The 26,493-nt window shown below is 37.8% G+C and overlaps 1 protein-coding gene across 1 annotated transcript in view; it reads right to left on the minus strand.

The window, feature by feature from the left end:
- Spmip3 (sperm microtubule inner protein 3) overlaps window positions 1-7,121 on the minus strand; it is a 60,696-nt gene extending 53,575 nt beyond the window's left edge. Inside the window, exon 1 of the mRNA XM_078022965.1 lies at window positions 7,014-7,121. The gene's annotated coding sequence lies outside the window, so the exon portion shown is untranslated. The remainder of the gene's footprint in view (window positions 1-7,013) is intronic.
- Between the last annotated feature and the right edge of the window lie 19,372 nt (window positions 7,122-26,493).

Genomic DNA, 26,493 nt, shown 5'->3' on the forward strand with positions numbered 1-26,493 from the left:
GAGGACACCATGTGGTTAAATGAGAAAATTGTGTTAGTCAGTTTTTCCATCACTGTAACAAAATACCTGAGCCAATCATCTTGTAAAGAGAGGCTTATTTTGGCTCAGAGTTTCAGATGTTTTAGTCACAGTTGATTGGCCCCATGGCTTTTGGGTCTGTGGTAAGGCAACCCATTGTAGCAGGGAATGGATGGCAAAATCATTCACCTCATGATTGAGATGCCATGTACACATGTCATGTACACATGACATGTACACATGTCAGATCATAGACGGAAAGTTTTTACAGAGCCAAAAGACCTTTGGTCTTCTACTTTTTCATATTGTATATGAAAGTCAGTGATAGCTGTCAAGGCTCTGTCTGAGATGTTTTATAAAATAAATTGATAAGTTTCTTGGGACAGGAAAACCATTTTTACCTACTGTGAGCAAAAGAGCTAGAAAGAGACAGAGAGGAAAGAGAAGATAGTTGGAAAAAAATTAAGGAATCATTTTTTATTATAATAATTGATGTATTACTTGTACAAATTAATGGGGTTCACTGTGATATTTTTCATACATGCATATACTGTGAATTGATCATGTCTACCCACCCTTCTACTTTTTCTTCTCTACCCCTCTATCCTGATTTAAGGAATCTTTGAAATGGGGTCAGAAAACTCACTTGAGGAACCAGGCAGATGTGCATAACTGAGTGGAAGTTGTCAGTGACTAGAACAAGGATATGCTTCAGGGATTGGAGTTCATTTAACCCCACAAAAGGGGTCAGCTGCTCCACTCTAAACTATTGGTACTTTGTTAGTCAGCTTTTAATTGATACAACCAAAATACTGACATCAACAACTTAGGGGACTAAAGATTTCTTTTAACTTAGGGTTTCAGAGGATTCAGTCCATGGTTGGCTGGTTCCAAGGCAGAAACATCATGGTGGACAGAGGTGGCAGAGGAAATCTGCTACTCATGGCAGGTGAGAAGCAGAGAGAGGGAAAGAAAAGGAGAGGAAGGGACCAGGGACAGATAGGGTTCCCCAGGGCACGCCTCCTGATACCCACTTCCTCCATCCACATCCCACCTGCCTAAAGTTACCACCCAGTAGTAAAGTATTAATCCATCAAAATGATTAATCCATCAAAATGATTAATCCACCAGCGAGGTTCTAGACCTCACAGTCCAACCATTTCACCTCTTAACTCTACCACATGAGCTTTGATAGGGGGTGGGGAGCTGGTGGATTATGGGGACACATTCCAGATCCAAACCCTAAAAAATGCTTTTGTGGAAAAATGAGGCCAGTGTCACCAGGACTTTCTATTTTTCAAGAAAAAACATATTTGTGAAGGGAACTTTTTTGACCTCTAGTACAATGAGTAAGCTGATCAGAGCGTACAGTTAAATTTATACAATCAGCCATCAGTGTTCAACCCTGTAACTTAAAAAATTTAAAAACTATTCAAATGCATCAAAGAGAAACAAATTGCTCCCTCCTCCTCTTCTTTAATCACATTCTGTTTTTCTAATGTTTTACTTGCTGTAAAATCAGTTCCCAGGTCAATTACTGAGTGATAAAATTAAAAATTTTGATTTAGAAGTAAAACTCTATAAGTAGAATTCCTTCCAGGTGGTATGTTAAGTAGGCCCCCAACATCTGAAGACATGAGGCTTCAATATCAAGGAAAGCCCACCTGGCTGAGACTTGTGTACATGTGGGCAACCCTGTCCATTCCTGCTATTTTCTTCTAGGACTCCTACACTGTCTCTTTGGCAATGACAGAATACCCAGGATAATCCTGCCCTTTCCACAGATGAGGACCCTCAGCCGGTTCATAACCATCTCTCTACCTCTGCATGCAGCACTCCCAGCTGATTACCAGGACTTCCAGGACTGGTTTGTGGTGGAAGTTGTCTTGGTACCCTGGGAGAGGTAACTGTAGAGAACAGGTGTGGTCCTCATCAGTCAAGCAGAGAAATGGGACTGTCCTGGGACTTCAAGCATTTAAATAGACACAGAGAGATAACTGACTCTTTATTTGTGAAGCTAAAAATGCCTTATCTTAAAAATACATTTTAGCTGCAGTTGTCAAAATTAGGAAAATGCACTGTGGAAATTACTTGCTCATGGTCTCTCCCCTAAGCGATAGATACTTGGAGACAGCTGATCCTGTTAACTGACTTGAAACTTTCCTTTTAACCTCTTTTTGTGCATCTTTTGCTGTCTGTAGGACCAAACATGTATGGTCTTCAATCAGCTGGCTACTGTATCATCTACTCCATCTTCCCATAGTCACCATATTACACACACACCAGACTATTTGCAGTTCTCTGAACACAGTGTACAGTTTAAGTGCCTTTATTTCATCAACTTAAGGTGCCCTTTCTTTCACTTTTCAGTTGTTAAGTTTTCTTCATTCACTTATGCAAATAATTATTAAGTATTGGGAATAGAATTATGAATAAAACATGGACCTTGGCTTCAAGGAATTTAGAATCTAAAAAGGTAGGTAGGCAGCAATAAAAGAGAATAAAATCATGGCATTTGCAGGTAAATGGATGGCACTGGAGAAGATAATGCAAAGTGAAGTTAGCCAATCCCCCCCAAAACAAGTGCTGAATGTTTTTTCTGATATAAGGAGGCTGACTCATAGTGGGATAGGGAGGGGGAGCATGGGAGGAATAGATGAATTCTAGATAGGGCAGAGGGGTGGGAGGGAAAGGCAGGGGGCAAGGGTTAGCAAGGATGGTGGAATGTGATAGACATCATCATCCAAAGTACATGTATGAAGACACAAATTGGTGTCAACATACTTTGTATATAATCAGAGATATGAAAAATTGTGCTGTATATGTGTAGTAAGAATTGTAATGCATTCCACTGTCATTTATTTTTTTAAATCAATAAAAAAAATAAAAAGGGAGATAGGCACATGAGTAAGTTCTCTCTGCCTGGTTTACCCATAGTATTTCTGTCCTCTCGAAAGCTTTCAGTGACCGGTAAAGGTTGGATCACATGTCATAATTGTCATGGTAGATACCTGATTTTCTAGTCTTTCTTTCCCCATTAGTCAGTATGTGTTTTGAAAATGTAAACTTTCTTATTCACTATAGGAAAGCACAGGGAACTAGCATGGCAAATAGAAAGTTGAGTTACTTGAGGCCTGAAAGTCAGGAAGTGTGTCCCAGAGAATGCCTGGTAGTTAGGATCTGGAAAATCCACCATGTGTTAAAGGCTTAACCCCAACTTATATTTTGATGTGGTAGAACATTTAAGAGATGGGAAATATTCAGGTCATTGGGGGTTGGATAACTTCCCAGCTATCATGAGGTGAACAACTTGTTCCATCATGTGCTCCCCACCATAAAGTGCTGCTTTGCCACAGGCCCAAAAGCACTGGGCAAACCAGCCCTGGATTGAAACCTCTAAAACTCTCAGTCAAAATGACCCTTTTCTCTCTATAAGTTGATTTTCTCAGGCAATACAGTAATGGAAAGTTAATATCCCTGGGATCCGAAAAATGACCATAAGTAAGAATAGTCAACTCTGCATTTAAATGCAATAACTAACACTCCATTAAGTGATTCTCCATGCAGAAAACAATGGCAAAACCTGGGCATAAAAACAACAAAACTAAACAAAAATTCTCCAACTACCAGAAAGTACTGAAGAGAGAGAGTAACAGAAGCAGTCAGACTCTGGTGAATAGGGTAGACAAGTTAACTGAGAGCAGGCTAGGAGCAGAGTTTAGGAAATCAAAAGAATTGAAAGAACAGCTACCAGAAAATATTATCTGCTAAATAGAGTGGGATAGGAGTGGAGAATCCTGGAAAGGCTCTCTGGAAAAGCCATAGAGAGGTTCTGCTAAATCAGTCTATTTATATCTCTGACTGACTGCTGAAGCAGGAATGAATGGAACAATCTCAAAATAGCTCAGTTAGAGCCAAAGATATAAAGGGAGACCAGAGCTGCTACCCAAAGACTAAGTTTGCAATTGAAGGCAGCCAAGAATAGAATAAATAAGACAAAGGAAATAATACTCATCAGAGGAAAATAAGAAGTAAAATCCAGAATCTCTACAACTTAACATTCATAATGCCCAAGATACAATCAATCAAGTCATGCCCTGATATAAAAAAAATTTGGGCAGTTCAGGAGGCTGAGTCAGGAGTATCTCAAGTATAAAGCCAGCCTTAGCTAGACCCTGTCTCAAAATAACAACAACAAAAAGGTGGTGGTTGCGGGGAGGAGGGTAGGCTGGGGATGTAGCTTAGTGGCTAAGTGTCCCTGGGTTAAATCCCTAATACAAAAAAAAAAAAAAAGTCAAATGAAATAGACAAGGATTTTGAAATTCCATTATAACTATCACATAAATGAAACAAGCAACATGTTTTAATGAACAAAAATTTTTAGTAGAAAAAACAGAAATCTCAGCAAAAATATAGAAACAATGAAGAACAAGATGGAAAATCTAAACTGAAATATAAAATTTCTGATTTAAAAATTCACTGAATAAATTTATTATCAAAATGGACAAGACAAAGGAAAGAGTAAATGAACATGAAGATAGAAAATAGAAATAATCCAAAATATAAAACAGGAAGATTTAAAAATAAATAAGCAAACAGACAGATCCTTGGGGATCCATTAAATGATCCAAAATAGATGTAATGGGAATATCAGAAAGAAAGGAAAAAAATAGGGAAAAATTTTTAAAGAAATAACAGCTGAGATTCCCCAAATTTTGTGAAAGATACAAATTTGCAACTACAAGATTCAAAACAAATATAACTTCCCCCCACCCCCACAAAACTAATAGACACAAAGAAGCCCAAACCAAGCCACAGCCTAAACTGTTGAAAGCCAAAGATAAGAGCAAATTTTCAAAGACACAAAAGAAAAATGATATTTGATGCAGAGAAATGATTTGATTAATATCAGATTTCTCATAAAAAAAACTCTGAGGGCTAAAATAAAGTGGACCTATGCCATTAAAATGCTGAAATAAAAAATTTGGACCCAGAATGTATCCAGCAAAAATATTCTTCAAAAACCAAAGTGAAATAGAGGTTTAAAATAATAATAACAGAGATTTCATCACCAATAGACATTTTCTACAAGAAATTCTTTAACTTAATGGGAAATAATACCAGAGAAAAATGTGGATCCTTAGGAATGAAAGAGGAACCTTGGAAAGGTAAATACTTGGAAAATGCAAAAAGCAAATAAATGAAAATCCTATTTTTCTTTTTGCCTTTTCCTCTAAATTTGCTTATAAATTATATGCCTGATAACAGCAAGAAACATATTGTCTTGTGGGATTTAAAATCTATATACAGCTCTCAGTTGCAATCTCAGTTGCAACATGCTATGCAGACTGAGGAAGGCCTGGAAACTTTGTAACCAGGTGAGCCAGGGCCAGGACTCTGTCAGCAAACCTGGGAAGCCTACCAGAGGCTGGGGTAATGCTGATGGTGTGCATCACCACAGAATCAGTTTTGACAAATACCACCTAATGAGGCATTACCATTTAAGGAGGAACCGGAGTTTGCTTAACTGTCAATCTTGAGAAATTACAGACATTGGTCAATGAATATGAAACAGAGAGCTCCTGAGTTGCTTCATGCTGAGAAGAAAAAAACCCAAAAAAACATCCCTGACCTGAGCTGTACTCTGGCTAGTGCATCCTAGCTAAATCTACATACATCTACCACCTGGCTTTTGTTTCTTTAAATTATGACGACTTCTGTAGGACCCACAGAGAAACAATCTAGCTGCTTCTTCCCAGTTTGATCAAACTGCATAAAATTCATTTTTCCTTTTCACATGGTTTGCTTATTTCTTACATGGGTGGGTGGCCAATCCAGCTAGATGGGATCCAGGCTTGGCTTCCAGTAACAAGGAAGACATGGATAAAGGCTGGGGCGCTCCTATCACTGATGTGGTACAGTTGGGCTACTACATAGTTCTGAGGGAGGGAAAGTTCCCAAAGCAGGCTGTCATTGTGAAGGTCAAATTCTTTTGCAGAAAAGCTGAGACAATTAAGGGTGTTAGGAGTGGGGAGGAGAGAGGTGCCTAGGCCTGGTGGCTTGAAGCCACACAATTTCATTAAATGGTAACAAATGTTTTTTCTTGTGGTCTGGGTGTAGGTTCTTGGCAGCTTCTCTGCCACCAATCTGTACATTGAGAATTCACCTAAAAAGTCCTAGGAATTGTAAGGTCCTATATAATTGTAAGAGATCTGTATTTTACATAAAACAGTACATACTAACTGTAAAAGAACACACACACACACACACACAAATGCTAACCACACACACACACAAAAGGCATAATACATCTAAAATTGCATTCAGACAATTAAAATATAATCAGAATTTCATGAGATTTAGTAATCCCCCCCCCTTTTTTTTTTTTTTACTTTCCACAGTTTTAGTTACTCATGGTAAATCAGGGTTTAAAAACATTAAATGAAATGTTCAGAAATAAACAATTCACACGTTTCAAATTGTATGCCATTCTGAGTAGTGTGAAGAACACTTACTCCATCCTCCTCAGTTACGCTTGGGATGTGAATCACGCCTTTGTCCAGCATATCCATTCTGTATATTCTGCCCATCCATTAATCACTGTGTAGCCTTCTCAGCTTTCAGATCAACTGCCTTAGTTATTGCAGTACTTGTTTTTAAGTAATCCCTATTTTAACATAAAATATTAAAATTTCTATCTGGTATTATATCCAGAATTTAAATGCAACAAACATATTCAATGTGAAATAAAGATTAAGGAAAAAATCCCAAAACAAAGCTTTCATCAACAGCATTATATCCATTAGAATAATGGCCTCAAACCACAAAAAAATCGAGACTGGCAATTTAGTAGTCACCTCTGGTCATCAAAATGTGTGTGTGTGTGTGTGTGTGTGTGTGTGTGTGTATTTATTCCCACTGGCAACCAATTCTCTGGTAAATCCTTCAGTGGACATTAGCTGGGTATCCTGTCATTCAAATCTGAGGCTACTTACTTGTAGTATCATGAGATCCTGAAGGTTGAGGACTCAGTCCCATCAGATTGCCCCCCACATCAGACACCATTCATGAGTAGAAAGTTGTCACTGTGAAAATGACAGGAAAATTACACTGAAAACAATCTTGAAAGAGCTTTTCAAAACAGTCTGGAGGCTATTAAAGGGGCAGGATTTATGCATGATTCCAGTTGCTGCCTAGGAATGTCAACTTGGGTCACCTCTGCCCTTTGATTACAGGCAACTGGAATCCACAAGATTGACATTTCCAGAGGCTCAAGATGAATATCATGAAGTCATCAGTCTTTTGTTTTATGGACATTTCCATTGTGTTTATACATTCTCTTCTTTATCTTCTATTTAAGTACCCCCTGTCTTCAACATTCAATTGTCCATATAACTTTCCATTTTTCCTGCTTTCTTAAGAATACTGATTAAGAGTTATGTGAACCTGTGTGTCTTTTTTATTTTTTAAAATACTTATTTTTAGTTTTTGGCAGACACAACATCTTTATTTGTATGTGGTGCTGAGGATGGAATCCAGGCCGCACGCATGCCAGGTGAGCCACATCCCCAGCCCGAACCTGTGTGTCTTGAATTGCAATTCCTAAGGACTCAATTTAAGTCCTTTTAAGTTTTACCGTTTCTGAGTTTGGATTGAGCAACATCTGATCAGTCAACTATAAATTAAAATTCCTACACTCCCAACTCCTGTCTGATTAATTTTCTAGGACAGCTCACCAACTTAGCTAAACCACTTACATACATTTACTGTTTTAATATAAAGGATATAACAAAGAATAAATATAATATCCAGATGGAAGATATGCATAAGGCCAGATAAGTAGAATGGGCACAGAGCTCCATGGCCTATCCATGTACTCCACCCTCCAGGAACTTCTATAAGTTTAGCTAAAAGAGAGGTCTCCAAATCCAATACTTATGAATTTTTATAGAAATTGTATTGGGCATGATTGATTACATCATTGACCATGGGAGTTCAGCTCATCCTTTAGCCCTTCTCTCCTCCTGAGAGACTGGAGTGGTAGATGTGGCTGTGGAGTGAGGGTTCTAATCACGTGGTTGAGTCCCCTGGCAACTAGCCTCCATCCTCAGGTTCTACAGGATCCTCTAGCCATCGGTCAATTCCACTAGCATAAAAAAGACACATCACTTTGGAAATCCCAAGAATTGTAGGAATTGTGTGCAAAGAAATAGAGACAAAGACCAAGTGTCTATTTTCCAAAATCTCAGAGAGAAAATAGATTCAACTATATGCTACTTAGAGAGAACTTCCTTTAACTATAAATAGACAAATAGAAAAGCAGAAGCACATACAAAGATATACCATGCCAACAGTTAGTATGAGAAGACTGAAATAGCTATATTTATATCAGTTAAGTTAGTTAAAAAAAAAAACCATAATGTATTACCAGGGATAGAGAGGGACCTTTATATTGATAAAAGAGTTAATTAATTGATGCAAGTCTGTAGGCTCTAAGTAAGAGAGTTTTACACATAGAAAGCAAAAATCAACAGAATTAAAAAAGATAAGTAAAATTTTTTGAAGTCATTGTTAGAGATTTTAATGCCTTTTGCTTTGCAGTTAATAGAATCAGACCAAAAAAAAAAAAAAAAAAAAAAACAATGAGATAGATGATCCAAACAATACTCTAAACTACCTTAATTGATATTGATAGAACACTAAACCAAATAGTGACAGAATATAAATTCAAGTGCAAATGTTATGTTAGTAAGTGTTATGGTTTGAATCTTAAAAGTCCCCCTCACAACTCCTGTTTTGAAGGTATGGTCTCCAATGCAGTAGTGTTCAGAGGTGGTGCTTTTGGTAGGTAATTACATCATGAGGGATCTGATTTCATGAGCGGATCCATACATTTGTGGATTCATAGCTTAATGGGATATTGAGAGGTGGAGTCTATTTGGAGAAAGTAAGTTTTAGGTGGTGTCCCCTTGAAAGGTATATTTTGTTCCTGGCTGCTTCCTCTCTCTGTGTGTGTCTGCAAAAGGTGAGAAGTTTTGCTCTATTACATTCTCCCTGCTAGGATATTCTGCTATGTACAAGTTCAAACACAGTGGAGTCAGCCAATTGTGGACTGAAATCTTTGAAATTGTGAACCAAAACAAATGTTTCCTCATTTTATTTCTCTCAGATATTTTGTCACAGCAATGTAAAGCTGACTGCCACAGCAAGATAGTTCATATTCTAGAGGACAAATAACCAGAATAATATTCAAAATATTGAAATTGAACTAAATATGCTATCTGCTCACCAGTAAAATTTAATTATAAACCAATGAAATGGAATGCTTGAAAATTCAACAATATACTCATAAATAATCATTAGATCAAAGAAGAAATTATAGGATAAATTGTAAAATATTCTGAACTGAAAGAAAATGAATATATTACACATCAAAATATGCAAGAGGAAGCTAAGGTAGTACTTCATGGGAAATATAGCGCTTGAAATGTCTATAATAGAAAAGGAGAAAGGCTTCAAATCAATGCTCTGAATTATGAGCCCAGAAATTAGAAAAAGAAAAACAAATTTAACCCAAAGTAAGCAGAAAGAAGGAAATTTTAAAAACCAAAGCTTAAATTAATAGAGGGGAAAATAGAGAAATTTGACAAAGCCTTTAAAAAGATTCATAAAAGTGATAACCCCCTGGCCAGACAGGTGAAGAAAAAAATAAATAAATCCCCAATGTCAGAAATGAAACATGAGAAATCATTACGGGTCCTACTGAGATAAAAATAAATAAATAAGAGAATATTATTAAAAAAATTTATGCTGAAAAATTTGATAACCTAGATGAAATGAACAAGGTCTTTAAAAAACACAAATTACCAAAGCTGTCCAAAGAAAAAATAGAAAACTTGAACAGCAAATTTTCAACTGAAAAATTGAATTTGTAATTTAAAATCTTTCTACAATGAAAATTCTAGGTCTCAATTGCTTCACTGGTGAATTCTTTCTTTTTTCTTTTTATTAAAATACTTAAGATAGTAATGCTATCAATCTTGCACAAACTCAGAAAATAGATGAAGAAATACTTTCCAAGTTATTTTATGAAGCAAGGGTTATCCCAATTTCAAAACCAGACCAAGAGATAACAAGATAACATCAGAACAATCTTTCTTATGAACCCAGTCACAAAAATCCTCAAAATATATTACTAGATTGAATGCAGCAATATATAAAAATGCATAAGACATCATGACCAAGTGGTATTTATCCTGGATAATACAGAATTGATGAATACCTAAAAATAAATGTATGTACGTCACTATCAATTGAATAAAGGAGAAAAATCATATAATCATTTGGGTTATCTTCAAAGGCAGAGAAAACATGTGACTTTTCAAAATGAAAACTCTTAGGAAACTAGGAAACAGAAGGGGATTTCTAGCTACCCCAGGAGGAGGCAAGAGGGTTGCTTACGTCCAGGAATTTAAGGCCAGACTTAAATTTAACATAGCGAGATCCTGCCTTAAAAAAATTAAATGAATAAATAAATAAAGTTTGAAGTTTAAAAACAGAAAGGAAAATAGGGATCTTCTCCATCTTAAGAGTATGTTATTTTAAAAACAATCTACAGCTGCCAATCTGTGTGTGTGTGTGTGTGTGTGTGTGTGTGTGTGTGTGTAATACCTATAGGGGCAAAAGAAAAGTCTTCTCTTCACCCTCCAAAGCTTCTCTAAAATAAATTCACAAAAGGTGGATTAATCAGAGAACAAGACACCTACATTTATTAACACACATAAAGAAAGATCCCAGTAGGAGACTCATACAGGAAGTATGATCTCTCCAAGAGCCAGATGGAAGAGGCTGAAATAACTTCCAGATTGACAGAAAGGAAGAAGGGTGTGGATAGGGAGAGGACGGGGTATCTTGGGATAAGTTCTGAGAAGGTTGAGGGGAGAAACACAGGGGTGAATAAAAATTGTTTTATTATGTAGATAAGGCCTCTTAGTTAATTTTCCCCTCACAGTCCTCAGTAAGATAGACTGCTTCGTGGGGGTGGGGGTGCTGGGCTTGGAGACTTTAAGTCTTTCTCATGTGGCAATCTTTCCTGGTTATTTAATAAAATTTCTAGGGAGGAGGATAGGCCAGTTGCCTTTCTTTTAGAAGAAGCTATCTTTCTAAGTCAGATAAGGGAATTTCAGAGGTAGAGACAGAGAGAGGGAGGGAGGGAGGGAGGGAGGGAGAGGGGGAGAGAGAGAGAGAGAGAGAGAGAGAGAGAGAGAGAGAGAGAGAGAGAGAGAGAGAGAGAGAGAGAGGCAGAAAGAGACCCTCCCTGAGCTTAGTGGGGAGAAACCAGATAAGGATAGAGTGAGCTTGACTCTGATGTAGATTTTAAGGCTACTGAGTATGTCAAAATGCTGTTCTTTGGGGCATCCTTTTCTGAGTCCCAACATATCTTAAAATTTTTAAAAATATATATATATATTTAAGTAATTGGGCAAAAACTTAATCACACAAGCCTGCTTTGACTTATCACTTAAGTCAGTGGGAATTTTATTTTACCTTTGATGTTATAATGATGAATAAATGGGAAAATTAATATACCTGCCACCCAATAATATCTCAATGCACATAAGCCATGTTGATAAAAGGAGGCTGGCAGGAGAGGTAGAATGCACATTGCAGAGAGAGCAAGCAGCCTGTGCAGAGGCAAACAGGTATTCAGTCTGGTGGAAACATGGAAGAGGGAAAAGAATAAAACAGAGTCAGGAGCTAGATCGTGGAAGACCTCTGTCACATTAAAGAGTTTAGATTTTATTTTGAAGTCCCTGAGGAATGACTAAAGGGGTAACACAATGTAGTACTTCATTGGGTTTTTGGAGCCAAGATGGATTTGAATCCTGGCTTTGTAACCAAATGCAATGGGTTTGCTCCCTTGGCAAATGAAAGCCAGTGAGTACAACCAAGAGATAAAAGTGCAGAGAGGTTTGTTACTTATGACAAGTAAGGTGCGCAGTGGAGAGGATTCCCAAAGTGGGGCCTCCCCAAAAAGAAAGCAAGGGACTATAATTGGGGAAACTTATATATTCATGTAGGAAACACTCATGATCACATGCAGAAGCAGACACATTCTGAGCATGCTCTGTTCAAGGTTATACATCATATGTTTTTTTTAAAAAAATGGCAGATGGGAACATTTCTGGGTGGAGAATTTAGTATTATAATGAACAAATGTAGTATTATAATGAACAATTTTGTAAGGTTCTCTGGAGGGTCTTATTTGAAACAGACAAAAGACCCCAACTAAGAAGGGGTCTTAGACATTTAAAGGGTAGCAGCTCCCTTTCGAGCCTACCAGTATGGGAGATTGTCCCTTATAGTACCTGTGTAACTGCTAACAGTTTTATCACTTAACTGTGAAACTTGGGAAAGTTCCAGAAGTACTCAGGAGTTCATTCATTTATCAAGAGGAAATAGTTTCACTTGACTGTTGTGAGGATTAAGAAAGTGATGTGTTTTCCACGTTCTCTAGCACATAATAGTGTGATTAAACTTGTCCTTTGGGGTGTGGATGTAACAGTGGTCTGCTTTATGCTCTGAATATAACCCTTGCTGCTCTGCCACTGCAATTTATTCTTAAAATGGACATTTTTCTTTCTTTTCCTCCCTCCCTGCTCCTCCATCATCTCTCCCCCTCCCTAATCTCAGGGGAAAAAAAGGTTGCCTTTCTCTCCCTTCCTAGGAAGAGTAATCTGTCCCCGAGGACACACTCGCCCTAGGAACGAAGTGATCCAGATTTTAGGGATGGCACGAGGAGACCTCAGAAATGACTGCCTCCCCAACTAACAAGTGAATTACCACTCCAGACAGAGAACACGTGGAATGCAGGCTTGGAGTCACCTCTATAAAAGTTCCCTGTTCCTGTTGATGGGCAAGAAACAGGATAGAAGTCCCCTGTGTTTCTCCTTTGCTAGCAAAGAAATAAAAGGTTTTCCTTTTTCTCAACACCGTGTCTTTGTTATGGTACTGGACAAGGAACAAGCTTTTGATAACGTGGAGAATGGTTTGTAGACAACTGGCCAGAGGGAGACCCATAGAGAACAATAGGAAGTAGGTCCATTCTTTCTATGTTTAAGTCGACTTATTTGGTTTTGGTGCTGGGGATTGAACCTAGGGCCTTGCTCATGCTAAGTATATGTCACACCCTCTGTCCCAAATGAGTTAATTCTCATCTAAGATATCTGAGCAGGAAAATTTGCATTTTAAATTTGGATTGATTTTTCTTCTCTATGGAAGAGATTTTTCCAGTTAAAGGTTCTAGCACTGGTAGAAATATAGCGGTGGGAAAATTTAAGCCAAGTACCATGTATTTGTTGGCTAGGGCTACAGTAACAAAATTCCACAGGTAGAGTAACTTAAACAATGGATATTTATTGTTTCACTGTTCTGGAGACTGGAGTTTGATATCAAGGTATCAGCAAGGCTGGACCCTCCTGAGCGCTGTGAGGGACAAGCTGTCCCATGATTCTCTCTTAGCTTCTGGTGGCTGCTGGCCATCTTTAGCCTTCCTTAGTTTGTATAAGGGTCACCCTGATCTCTGCCTTCCTCTTCCTTTATCTCTTCCCATGGTTTTCTCTTTGTGGGTATCGTTGGGTCCAAATTTCCCATTTTTTATAAATATACCAGTCATATTGCTTTAGAGGTCCACCCTACTGATCTCATTTTAATTGATTCCTTCTGAAACAACCCCATTTCCATATCAGTTCACATTTTAAAATATTGGAGGTTGCAATTTCAAAGTATGAGTGACAAGGGAGAGAATTAGATTACAGCAGATGGGATAGAGAGAGAAGATGGGAGGGGAGGAGAGAGGGGATAGAAGGGGATAGGAAAGGTAGCAGAATACAACAGTTATTAATATGGCATTATGTAAAAATGTGGATGTGTAACCGATGTGATTCTGCAATCTGTATACGGGGTAAAAATGGGAGTTCATAACCTACTTGAATCTAAAGTATGAAATATGATATGTCAAGAGCTGTGTAATGTTTTGAACAACCAATAAAAAAACCAAAAAATTTAAATTAAAAAAAAAAGTATGAGTGACAGAGGGCACAATTTAGCTCTTAACACTATATGTGGGGTATATAATGTGGCTGATATGTTGGGGTCAAAGTGAGACCAGAAAGAGAGACTTTGGCAAGCTTTTTAAAATACTAATACTACTGATAATAATACTACTAATACTACTGATAATAATAATAATTATAATTATGGCAAAGATTGTTGGGAAATTGTGTCATTCCAGATACTATCCTCTTGCCTCATGTATATTAAAATAGTTAATTCTCATCTTTTCATTCTTTTTTGGTGCTGGGAATTGAACCCAAAGCCCTGCACACTTAAGCTTGCCCTCTACCACTGAGCTACATTCACACGCCCCTATTTTCAATTCTTCTCATTTTTTATAGTTGTGGAAACTGAGGCACAAGGAGCCTAATTTGCTTAGCTTTGAGACTTTCTTAAAATGTCTCCAAAAGAAATTTTCTTTTTCTTAGAGGAAAACATTAAAGTCACATTTTCCATGGTGCAGGGAAGCTGGCTCAATAGGACTCCTCATTAACCAGCCTGAATTGTTTTCTTTTTTCTTTTTCTTTTTTTTTCCTGTCCTGAAAGAAGACTGGTTAGGGAGCTTTGAGTCAAGATTGAGTCATAGCTGCGGTATGTTCTCCAGCCAGAAAACAAACTTTGTTTTTTAAGCCACCAAGGAAATGTATCAATAAAATAAATGACCTCTAGTCATCTCTGATGCATAATTTTTTTGAAGTGTTCACTTTCAAATATTATTCTGTTTGCCAGAGTTTGAACAACTGAATATTCTCCACACTTGGAGGTACCTTTGTACTGTTTCCAGTCTGTTCTGCGGCACCACTCTTTGAATGCATTCTCAAAAGTTAATAAAGATTTACTAAAATTCCCAAAACTGGGCAAACCAGTTCAGTGGGCCTCAGTGTGAGAGGAAGAAGGGAGAGACTCATGTGGGAGATTATTCATCTCTGATTATTGATATGAAAGCTATGGTTTTGTAAACATTGCCTCGGGTCTTTCTGAGTTGCTCTTAAAATCCAAAAAGTCCAAACAGGCCTGAGGACAGAGAAAATCCAGAGAAGGAAGAGGAAGTTCAAAATCCTCTCTGTTAATATATTTTTTTTAGTTTTTCCAGACCCAGGAACATTAATTAATAGACATGCTAATGATAATGACACTATTTTATTAATATGTTTTTGTTTTGTATTTTTGCAATTCTGTGATCCATCTCAGGGCCTCATGGATGCTAGGGAAGTGTTTTACTAGTGAGCTATAACCCTATCCTTGACACTTTTAAATTAAAAAGATTGATATTCCTTCCTGGAATGTAGACTGGGCCATCAAACAGGGCAATCTCAGTGATCATGGAATCGTAGATGGTCCATCAACCCCTCCCTGGTGTTAAAAGAGACAGGAGCTAAGCAAACAGCAATGATCTATGAAGGTCACAGAGTTTCTTCCTGTGAATCAGACCTTATAATTTTCTCTGTATTGAATGTCTATGATTAAATCTCACAGTAAGGTAAAGATTTGCAAACAATAAAAGGTGAGGAGTAGGAAACTCTTTTTTAAAAAATAGTTCTATGTAGTTTTTTTTTTTTTCCATTAGAATATTGTCAGATCACATCTAGAGTTGGGGCACAAATGAACCTTTCCAGGAATTTAGAAATCAGGTAAACCCTTGATACATTTGAATTTACTTGGCTTATATACTGGCCTAGAAAGGCAAGTATAAATTTTCTGAGGACATGTAGGCTGAACTTCACTATATCTACTTATTTATTTTTAAAAATTATTTATTTATTTTAATTAGGTATATATGACAGCAGAATGCATTTTGATTCATTGTATACAATTGTAGCACAACTTTTCATTTCTCTGGTTGTACATGATATAGTGTCGCACCACATGTGCAGTCATACATGTACCTAGGGCAATGATGTCCATCTGATTTCATTATCTTTCCTGCCCTCATTCCTCCTCCTTTCCTTTGCCCAGTTGAAGTTCCTCCCATGCCCCTCCCCATAATTATGAATCAGCATCCACTTACCAGAGAGAATATTTGATATGAAATATTGGCTTACTTTGCTTAACATGATATTCTCCAACTGCATCCATTTACCTGAAAATGCCATGATTTTATTCTTTTTTAATGTTGAGTAATATTCCATTGTGTATATATGCCACAGTTTCTTTATCCATTCATCTATTGAAGGGCATCTAGGTTGGTTCCACAGTTTAGCTCCCACAGTTCATTCCCCCCACCACCTGGGAACCTAAGCCTAACCCACTTCCATCTTGAGTCACTCAGTCATCACAGTAACCCCTAACTTTTTGACAACAGACAGGTCCTTAGAAGCAGCTGCATCTCAGAGCAGGCATCCCAAAGAGAGTGTGAGGCCCAACTTTTTAGCCCCATCTCTATAAGACATTGCTTCCATCTTGGAGCACCTTAACTATTAGGTCGAGTTACCTGGGCTATTGCCCCCCCACACACACACACCTTTAGATGCAGTAGCATACATTGAGGGACACCAGCAGGGTCTAAAAGCCCAACATTTAGAAGGTGATGTACAGATAGTCCACATGGGTACTACAAGAATATAGGGTAGAAACTGTAATATCTCAGATCCACACTGCCAGAAAGGAAGACATATAGACAACATGAAAGAAAAAAAAAAGGGAGGAAAGTGCCCCAAACAAACCAGGACACTATAATAACAGAACCCATGGACAGCGAAGTTGATGAAATGTCAGAGAAGGAGTTTAGAAGGCTCATAATTAAAATAATCTATGAATTAAAGAATGACCTAAATGAGCAAATACAGAGAAAAATTGAACACTCCAACAACGAGATAAGAGAAGAAATACAGGTAGCAAAAGATTACTGAGAGAGAGAGAGAGAGAGAGAGAGAGAGAGAGAGAGAGAGAGAGAGAGAGACTGTAAAAAACAAAAACAAAAAATCGGTCAGAAATCCTTAAAATGAAGGATACAATAAACCAATTTAAAAAATCAGTAGAAAGCATAACCAACAGACCAGATGACTTGGAAAAAAGAACATCAGATAATGAAGACAAAGTATACAATCTGGAAAATCAACTGATCACACAGTGAAGATAGTAAGAAACCATGAACAGAACATCCAAGAATTATGGGACAGCCTCAAAAGACCAAATCTAAGAGTTATTGGACAGAAGAAGGCACAGAGTTTCAAACCAAAGGAAAACACAATCTCTTCAATGAGATAATATCAGAAAATTTCCTAATCATGAAGAACGAATTGTAAAACCAAATACAGGACACCAAATGTACAAAATTACCACAGATCTACACCAAGGCACATTAGAATGAAAATGCCTAGCACACAGAATAAGGATAGAAATCTTAAGAGTCACAAGAGGGAGTAATAAGATCACATATAGGGGGAGTTCAATTGGTATCTCATCATATTTTTTAACACAGACCCTCAAAGCCAGGAAATCGTGGAACAACATATATCAAGCTTGAAAGAAAATGGATGCCAACCAAGAATCTTATACCCAGCAAAACTAAGCTTTAGATTTGATGGTGAAATAAAAACCTTTCATGATAAACAAAAGCTAAAAGAATTTACAACTTGAAAGCCTGCACTACAGAACATCCTCAGCAAAATATTCCACAAAGAGGAAATAAAAAACAATGATGAAAATCAGCAGAGGGAGGTATTACACTAAAGGAAAATATAATCAAAGGATCTTCTAGTATAAAAAGAATCATATCGTCAGCAAATAGAGCTAATTTAAGTTCTTCTTTTCCTAAACATATCCCTTTAATTTCTTTCATCTGTCTAATTGCTCTGGACAGTGTTTCAAGAATTATGTTGAATAGAAGTGGTAAGAGAGGGCATCCTTGTCTTGTTCCAGTTTTTAAAGGGAATGCCTTCAATTTTTCTCCATTTAGAATGATGTTGGCCTGAGACTTAGTGTGGATAGCCTTTATGATGTTGAGATATGTTCCTTTATGATGTTGAGATATCCCTAGTTTTTCTAGTGTTTTCAACATGAAGCGGTGCTGTATTTTTGTCAAATCTTTTTCTGCATCTATTGAGATAATCATATGATTCTTATCTTTGAGTCTATTGATGTGGTGAATTACATTTATTGATTTCCGTATGTTGAACCAACTTTGCATCCCTGGGATGAATCCCACTTAATCATGGTGCACAATCTTTTTGATATGTTTTTGTATTCTATTGCCAGAATTTTATTGAGAATTTTTGCATCTATGTTCATTAGAAATATTGGTCTGAAGTTTTGTTTCTTTGATGTGTCTTTGACTGGTTTGGGGATCAGGGTGATATTGGCCTCATAGAATGAGTTTGGAAGTGCTGCCTCTTTTTCTATTTCCTGAAATAAATTGAAGAGTATTGGTATTAGTTCTTCTTTAAAGGTCTTGTGGAACTTGGCTGTGTATCCATTTGATCCTGGGCTTTTCTTGGTTGGTAGACTTCTGATGGTATCTTCTATTTCATCACTTGATGTTGGTTTGTTTAAATTGTGTATATCTTCCTGATTCAATGTGAGCAGATTGTATGACTTAAGAAATTTGTTGATGCCTTCAATGTCTTCCATTTTATTGGAATATAAGTTTTCAAAATAATTTCTAATTATCCTCTATATTTCTATATTGTATGTTGATATTACTTACCTTTTTCATCATGTATGCTGGTAATTTGAGTTTTCTCTCTCCTCTTCATTAGCATGGCTAAGGGTCTGTCAATTTTATTTATTTTTTCAAAGAACCAACTTTTGTTTTTTTCAATTGTTTCTTTTGTTTCGATTTTATTGATTTCAACTCTGATTTTAATTATTTCTTGCCTTCTACTTCTTAAGTAGCAGGATATAAAATCAACACCCATAAATCAAAGGCATTTCTGTATATTAGTGACAAATCCTTTGAAAAAAAAATGAGGAAAACTACCCCATTTACAATAATCTCAAAAAAAAAGATACTTGAGAATCAACTTAATGAAAGAGGTGAAAGATCTATATGATGAAAACTACAGAACCCCAAAGAAAGAAATCAAAGAAGACCTTAGAAGATGGATATATCTACCTTGCTCTTGGATAGGCAGAATTAATATTATCAAAATGACCATACTACCAAAAACACTATACAGATTTAATGCAATTTCGATCAAAATCCCAATGGCATTCCTCATAGAAATAGAAAAAGCAATCATGAAATTCATCTGGAAAAATAAGAGACCCAGAATAGCTAAAGAAATCCTTAGCAGGAAGAGTGAAGCAGGTGGCATCACTTTTTGAATTCTTTCTATACCCTAGAGATTAGTGCTCTATCTGATGTGTGAGGGGTAAAAATTTGCTTCTAGGGTATAGGCTCTCTGTTCACCTCACAGACTGTTTCTTTTGTCTGAGAAGAAAAGTTTTAGTTTGATTTCTTCACATTTATTGGTTCTTGATTTTAATTTTTGTATTAAGGAAGTTGGGGCCTAATCCTACATGATGGAGATTAGGGCCTACTTTTTCTTTTATTAGGCACAGGGTCTCTGGTCTAATTCCTAGGTCCTTCATCCATTTTGAGTTGATTTTGGACATGGTGAGAGATAGGGGTTTAGTTTCATTTTACTGCATATGGATTTCCAGTTTTCCCAGCACCATTTGTTAAAGAGGCTATCTTTTCCCCAATGTATGTTTTGGGAGCCTTTGTCTAGTATTAGGTAACTGTTTTTATGTGGGTTTGTCTCTGTGTCTTTTATTCTGTACCTTTGGTCTACGGGTCTGTTTTGGTGCCTATACCATGCTATTCTTGTTACTATAGCTTTGTAGTATAGTTTAAGGCCTGGTATTGTGAAGTCTTCCACTGCAATCTTCTTGCTAAGGATTGCTTTGGTTATTCTGGGTCTCTTATTTTTCCAGATGAATTTAATGATTGCTTTTTCTATTTCTATAAGGAATAACATTGGGATATTGATTGGAATTGCATTGAATCTATATAGTGCTTTGGATAGCATGGCCATTTTGACAATATTAATTTTGCCTATCCAAGAGCATGGGAGATCTTTCCATCTTCTAAGGTCTTCTTCAATTTCTTTCTTTAGTGTTCTGTAGTTTTCATTATAGAAAATTACAGAGTCTTACCTCTTTTGTTAAGTTGATTCCCAATAATTTTATTTTATTTTATTTTTTAGAGGCTATTGTGAATGGGGTAGTTTTCCTAATTTCTATTACAGAGGATTCATGACTGATATATAAAAATGCATTTGATTTATGGGTATTGATTTTTAAATCCTGCTACTTTGCTGAATTCATTTAATAATTCTACAAGTTTTATGGGAGTTTTTTTTTTTTTTTTTGGACCTTCCAAGTATAGAATCATGTCGTCAACAAATAATGGTAGTTACTTATATATTTAGAGATGGAGTCTCTGTGTTGCCCAGGTTGGCCTCCAACTCCTAGGCTCAGTGGAGCCTCCTACCTCGGGTGCCTGGAACGACAGGCCTGCACCATCCTGCCCAGCTCTTAATGTTTCTTTTGTAGTGCTTTTATCTACCCACCTCACTGAATTAGGACCCTGCTGAAGAAGCATCAGTCCTAAAGCCAGAAAGTACTAAGCCAGAAAGAAAGACTGGAGGACTACAGAGCTCCTGAGAGTTACTATCGGGACCCACATGTCACTTTGAAGTTCACTTTTGTGAGAAGGATAGCTGCTTGGTTTAGATGACCAAGTGAATAGACAGCTACGTTAATTCTCAAAAAGAAGGTGGTTTAACTAATTATTTTCTTCAGTGAGCTAAATGTCCCACTATTATTTATAACACGATATGCTTTTATTTTATTATATGATTATATCACAGAAAGTGAGAGAGACTCTTAGTACTATTAAATCTGTTAATCCTAAAAACTTTCTTTTTTTTTAAATTCGTTTTGTTTTATTTTGCAGATTAGGGATGGAATCCAGGGCTTCACTCCTGTTAGGTAAGCGCTCTACTCCTGAGCTGTGTCCCCAGTCTCTCATCCTGAAGTTGTTGTACACTGTTTTATTATTGTACTTTTGATACCGGTCTTGGAGATCAGGATCAGGTCCTCATTGCTCTGGTGTTGAAGATTAAACTCTGAAGAAACACTGAGACAAAAGTAGAAAGCAAGTTTTATTTAAGAAAGAGACAGAGGTAGCAGACTTATCTGTAGAGAAGGGGGCCCAAATCTAGGTGCCTGTGGGTATGGGTGTGTCTTACTCTTTTATAGTCCTAAGAATGGACCCCCCTTCTGTTTCTTGTCCACATACATGCCTAAGGGCAGGACGGAGCAGCACAGGGGGTAATTGCTTATGTTGGGAAGTGTGTTCCCTGGAAGTGTTAGCTGTTACCAGCCTATTGTTTTTTCTTTGATAACCAGCCCTCATCCTCTGGATCCCCTTCATTCATTACCTACACTACTGCCAGGCCTTCGCCCCCTGCCTCAGTTTGCTGAGGAATGTGATGTATCCTGTCTCCTTGGGCCAGACAGGAGTGCAGGCAGGTTGTTTTTTTGGCAAAGAAAGCATGTGGGGAGTCAGTACGATGGGCTTATTTTATAGAATTATTCTCTTAACCTTGTGTTCCCACCATCCTCATCTATTTATCCCTTTACACTTTTATAGGACAAGTTCTCCTTATACCATGTTGAGACATTATTTGTTGCCCTGAGAGACCATGAGCACTCGTATCTTAGAATGGTCTAGTGGGTACATCAGGACCTACAAAGCATCGTGGAAGTGTGTCTTATTTTTGCTTTTTTTTGACCATGGCCAATGGATCCTTCTGCCAGATCTCATCAAAGAGAGTAAATTAGTCACAGTGGAGGCTTATTCATCCTTTTAAAATTCTAAAACCACAGGTTCATATTAACATTATCCATTTCTCATTAGAAATCAACATGGTGACTCTATCATGGCTCACTCCTACTCCTTTGGGATACAAATGAGGACTTGCTCGTTGTAAGCGGTCATTTGCACTTTGTCTTAGTTGACTGCCAAGATAATTCTATTGGTCTATTTTGGCATGTAAACTCCATTTGAAATTTATTTTTATTTAATTGGGCAGTCCAATTTTGTGTGGCTAACTCAGTTTTAGCTTCCTCTTTGTTACTTTTCCTTCTATGGGTCTTTGGGCTCAATGAGCGCCCCCCCCCCACTTTTTTGGTACCAGGGATTGAACTCAGGGGCACTCAACCACCGAGCCATAACCCCAGCCCTATTTTGTATTTTATTTAGAGACAGGGTCTCATTGAGTTGCTTAGTGCCTCGCTTTTGCTGAGGCTGGCTTTGAACTCCTGCCTCAGCCTCCCGAGCCCTGCTGCTGGGATTACAGGCACGCACCACTGGCCCCATTCTCTGAGCCTTTTTGATATGGTTATTGACAGCCACATTGCTGGTCCTCCTCACCTTGCAAGTCACTTTGCGTAACAAGTGTTCACTTGAAAATACAATTCAGTTGCCAGATAAATACAGAATGGCATAATATTTGGGATATACCTATGCTAATAATTATTTGTTGCTTATTTGACATTCAAATTTAATCTTCAGCACCTTTATTTTTATTTGCTAAACCAAACCACCCAAAATAAAATGGCAGGGGCCTGTGTTGGACTCACCATCTGATCTTCCTTTCTACCTTTAAGAACATTGGTAGAGAACTAAGGTTGTAGCTCAGTGGTAGAGCACTTGCCTAGCATGTATGAAGCCCTGGGTTTAATTTACAGCATCACAGAAAAGAAAAAAAAAATTGGGGAAGGGAGAAATAGCAAGATAAACCTGAAGAGATTATTACACTGGGAGTATTTACAATAAAATTTAATTAAGTCTATCAATAATCAATATCAAGTCTATAAAATACATAAGAGCCTTATTTTGGGGGGGCAGTCTTAGGAATTGTAGTTTAAGAGGTGGTGATTTGGGTAAAACCCAAAGAGTGTTCTGAAGAGGGAATAAGAGGCTAGGTTTTAAGACAGCAACACCCTACATTGACTGGAGCATTGACTGTTAAAATGCATGAGTCCATATCTGATTGGTCAACCTGTAGTTACAGGTGCAAAGTGAAAAATTAGCATTCCATCTGGCCTGGCTCCAAACTAGTCTAAGTGCAACCTGTCAGATGATTTCTAGGCTCCATTTTACTGTGAACAAAGTAATTTTATCCATGATTTCACAATTGAAAAATTGATTTATTTTTCTTCTGACTTAAAAGCAATATTACAAACATAACAAACAAAACCCTCACACCTCTTCTTTGGGATTTTCTACCCCCAGGCTAATGTTAACTGCTACTGAATACACTTGAGTCAGCCTAACTATGTGCCTGGATTCCTGTGGGTCGTGAATGAACCATACACACATCACTTCAGTCTTGATGAAAATCTGACTAATGCATTTGGTATTTAAGGTCCTAAAGGTAAATATAGGTCATGAATGATGCGATATAATTGAAAATTAAATAATTACATAGCTCATGGGTTTAGCTTGAACCTGGGACAGGTCCTTTTTATTCACAAAGAGGTGGCCGGCCCAGCTTTAGAAAGCAAGCAACATTGACACTCATGTGAAACCATAGGCCAGATTCCTTTGTGGCAAAGACTTCCTGTGAAGAAAATCTTCAAAGCCTAGTAAATGATCCTTCTGTATTGCATAATGCTTTCTAATAAATACCCTCTGTGGGAAGGAATGATCCCTGCACACAAAACTGTGTGTGTGTGTGTGTGTGTGCGTGTGTGTGTGTGTGTGTGTGTGTGTGCGTGTGTGTTGCTGGGGATTGAATTCTTATGCATGTTAAGCATACACTCTACAACTGAGCTACACTCCCAGCCCCCAACAAAACTCTTTTAAGAGTTTTAAGAAATGAATCAGAATGACTGAAGTGTGAGGTTCAGTCACTTTTCACCTACTTTCAGAACCATGTGTAGCAACTAACTTATCAAGAGATAAGCCTATGTATGTACAAAGGTGAAATGCTAAAGTTAAGGTAGTGTCCTATGATTCTTCCGGAATCCTGATGGGTAGGGTTGTTTGACAGTCTCTCTTAAGTATTTCTAATCAAAATTATTAATCTTCTGTATCTGGAAATTCCAGATCCTGTTCTTAAATAAGTCTGAGAAATTTATCACTTAGATTAGTGCATCTGTCTCTAGAAAAATGATCCAGAAGGAAAGGATGCTTCCATTTTCTTTCTTAGTCTTCTGGACCCAAAACAAATCTCTGTGATAGCTGGGATCTAAACTGTCTTCCCTAAAGGTCATGCATGGAAGACTTGGTCCCTAGTGCAGCAATGTTTAGAGGTAGGACTTTTGGAAATGACTGGATCATGAAGGCTCTAACCTCACTAGTGGTTTAATCCATTTTGATGGATTAATAACTTGAATGGTCTACTGGAAGGTGGTGTAGGCAGGTAGGATATGGTTGGAGAAAGTAGGTCACTGGGGGTTGTGCCCTTGGGAACTATATCTTGTTCCTGGGCCCTTTCTTTCTTTTTCTGCTTCTCAGCTGCCAAGAGCTGAACAGCTTTCCTCCATCATGCCCTTCTGCCATGATGTCCTGCCTTACTTAGACCCAGAGCAATGGACTCAGCCAACCATAGACCAAACCCTCTGAAATAATGAGCCAAAATAAGTTTTCTTCCTCTAAGTTGCTTCTCTCAAGTATTTGTCACAATGATGAAAATCTGACTAATGCATTTGGTATTTAATCTTCTTCTTGAGGTAGCCTGAATCCAATGAGTGTTCATTGCAGGGGCAGGAAGGCATTATGACAATTCTGTAGAACCATCCCATAAACAGTGTCCCATGGAATCAGCTGAAGCCTTTGGTGGAACCGTAACACCATTCAACTTCTGATCATTTCCTGCCCTTTCTTCAGGCATATTAATAATAAACTTCCTGCATGCTAATCTCCACCTCAGAATCATTCCTCAGGGAATCAACCTGTAACTTTGACATGAGGAATAGTTCAAGAAGGCAGATGCTAAGATGGGATTCTGCAATTGAGTCACTTGCTACTGGTAAATGGGGTACAGGTTAGCCTTGGTCAAGGTAGCAGAGCAATTGTTAAAACTTGTGCCAATAATGAATTTGTATTGTATTTAAATGGAAGAAATACATTCTCTATGTATATGGCTTTGGAAAAATATTGGCATAATAGGAATTAGAAGGACAATGGAATTGGATTGGATGACTGTTGCAATGAGCAATAGATACTTTGAAAAACGAAAACTTGACAAGTGATTGCACAAACTACAAGCTAGGTATGGAAGTCAGAGGTATTTTGGAAGCATTAAAAAAAAGAATGCCTATCTCTAGTAGCCAAAAGGCAGAAAAAGTTGGGGGATTAGGCTCAATATTTAATAGCAAAAGTAGCAGAATTCTAGAAAGGGTTTAACTCTAAACCAAGAAATGTTGGCTGTGTCCCAGTCAGGGCTCCAATTAGTAAAGGCTGTGTGTTAGTCAGCTTTGTGTTGCTGTTACCAAAATACCTGACAAGAACAATTTAGAAGAGGAAAAATTTATTTTCACTCATGGTTTCAGAAGTCTAGTCCATGGTTGGTCTACTCTATTGCTCTGAGCCTGAGGTGAGGCAGAACATCATGGCAAAAGGTATCAAGCTCAGACCCAGCACTACAGCTGTGAAGTAGGGGGAGGGAAAGGGACAAGATAAAGTTCCCAAGGACATGCCCCTGCAGTGGCATACTTTCTGTAGCCATATCCTACCTGCCTACAATTACTACCAGTAGTCCATTCAAATTATCAATCCATCAAATGGATTAATCCTCTGATTAGGTTACAGCTCTCATAATCTAATCAATTTACCTTTGAACATTCTACATTGCCTCACACATGAACGTTTAGAGGATATCTCATTTGCAGACCACAACAGGATGGAATCTGGGGATATGAAATTGGAACATTTGGGTTGACACATTTCAAAATGCTGACTCCTCAGAATCCCCCGAGCCTCAAGAATTGGCTTCTTTCTCCACATTAGAAACTAGCACTCACCCAACGTTTTTTAAGATAGTGCAGTAGCCCTATCCCTGTAAGACACCAGGACCCTCATCAGGGTCTGCCTTTGCCCACCCTCTTGACCATTAGACCAATAACTGTATTCTCTAACTCATGGAGGATGTGCCCTTCCTGAAGGAGCTATGGGATCAAGCCAACATCAACTGGCAGGAGCTAGCAGAGTACCTACAGAGTTCTACAAGTGCTCAATCATGGAGAGAAGTGCACAAGGTTGGGATTATACTGATTTTTCTTTCTTTTTTTCCTTCCTTCCTTCCCTCCCTTCCGTCCTTCCTTTTTATTTTTTTTTTCTGTGCTGAGAATGGAACCCAGGGCCTTATGTATGCTAGGCAATGGCTCTACCACTTAGCTATA

The sequence above is a fragment of the Ictidomys tridecemlineatus genome, chromosome 10, assembly GCF_052094955.1.
Source record: "Ictidomys tridecemlineatus isolate mIctTri1 chromosome 10, mIctTri1.hap1, whole genome shotgun sequence".
In the NCBI taxonomy this organism is placed as follows: domain Eukaryota; kingdom Metazoa; phylum Chordata; class Mammalia; order Rodentia; family Sciuridae; genus Ictidomys; species Ictidomys tridecemlineatus.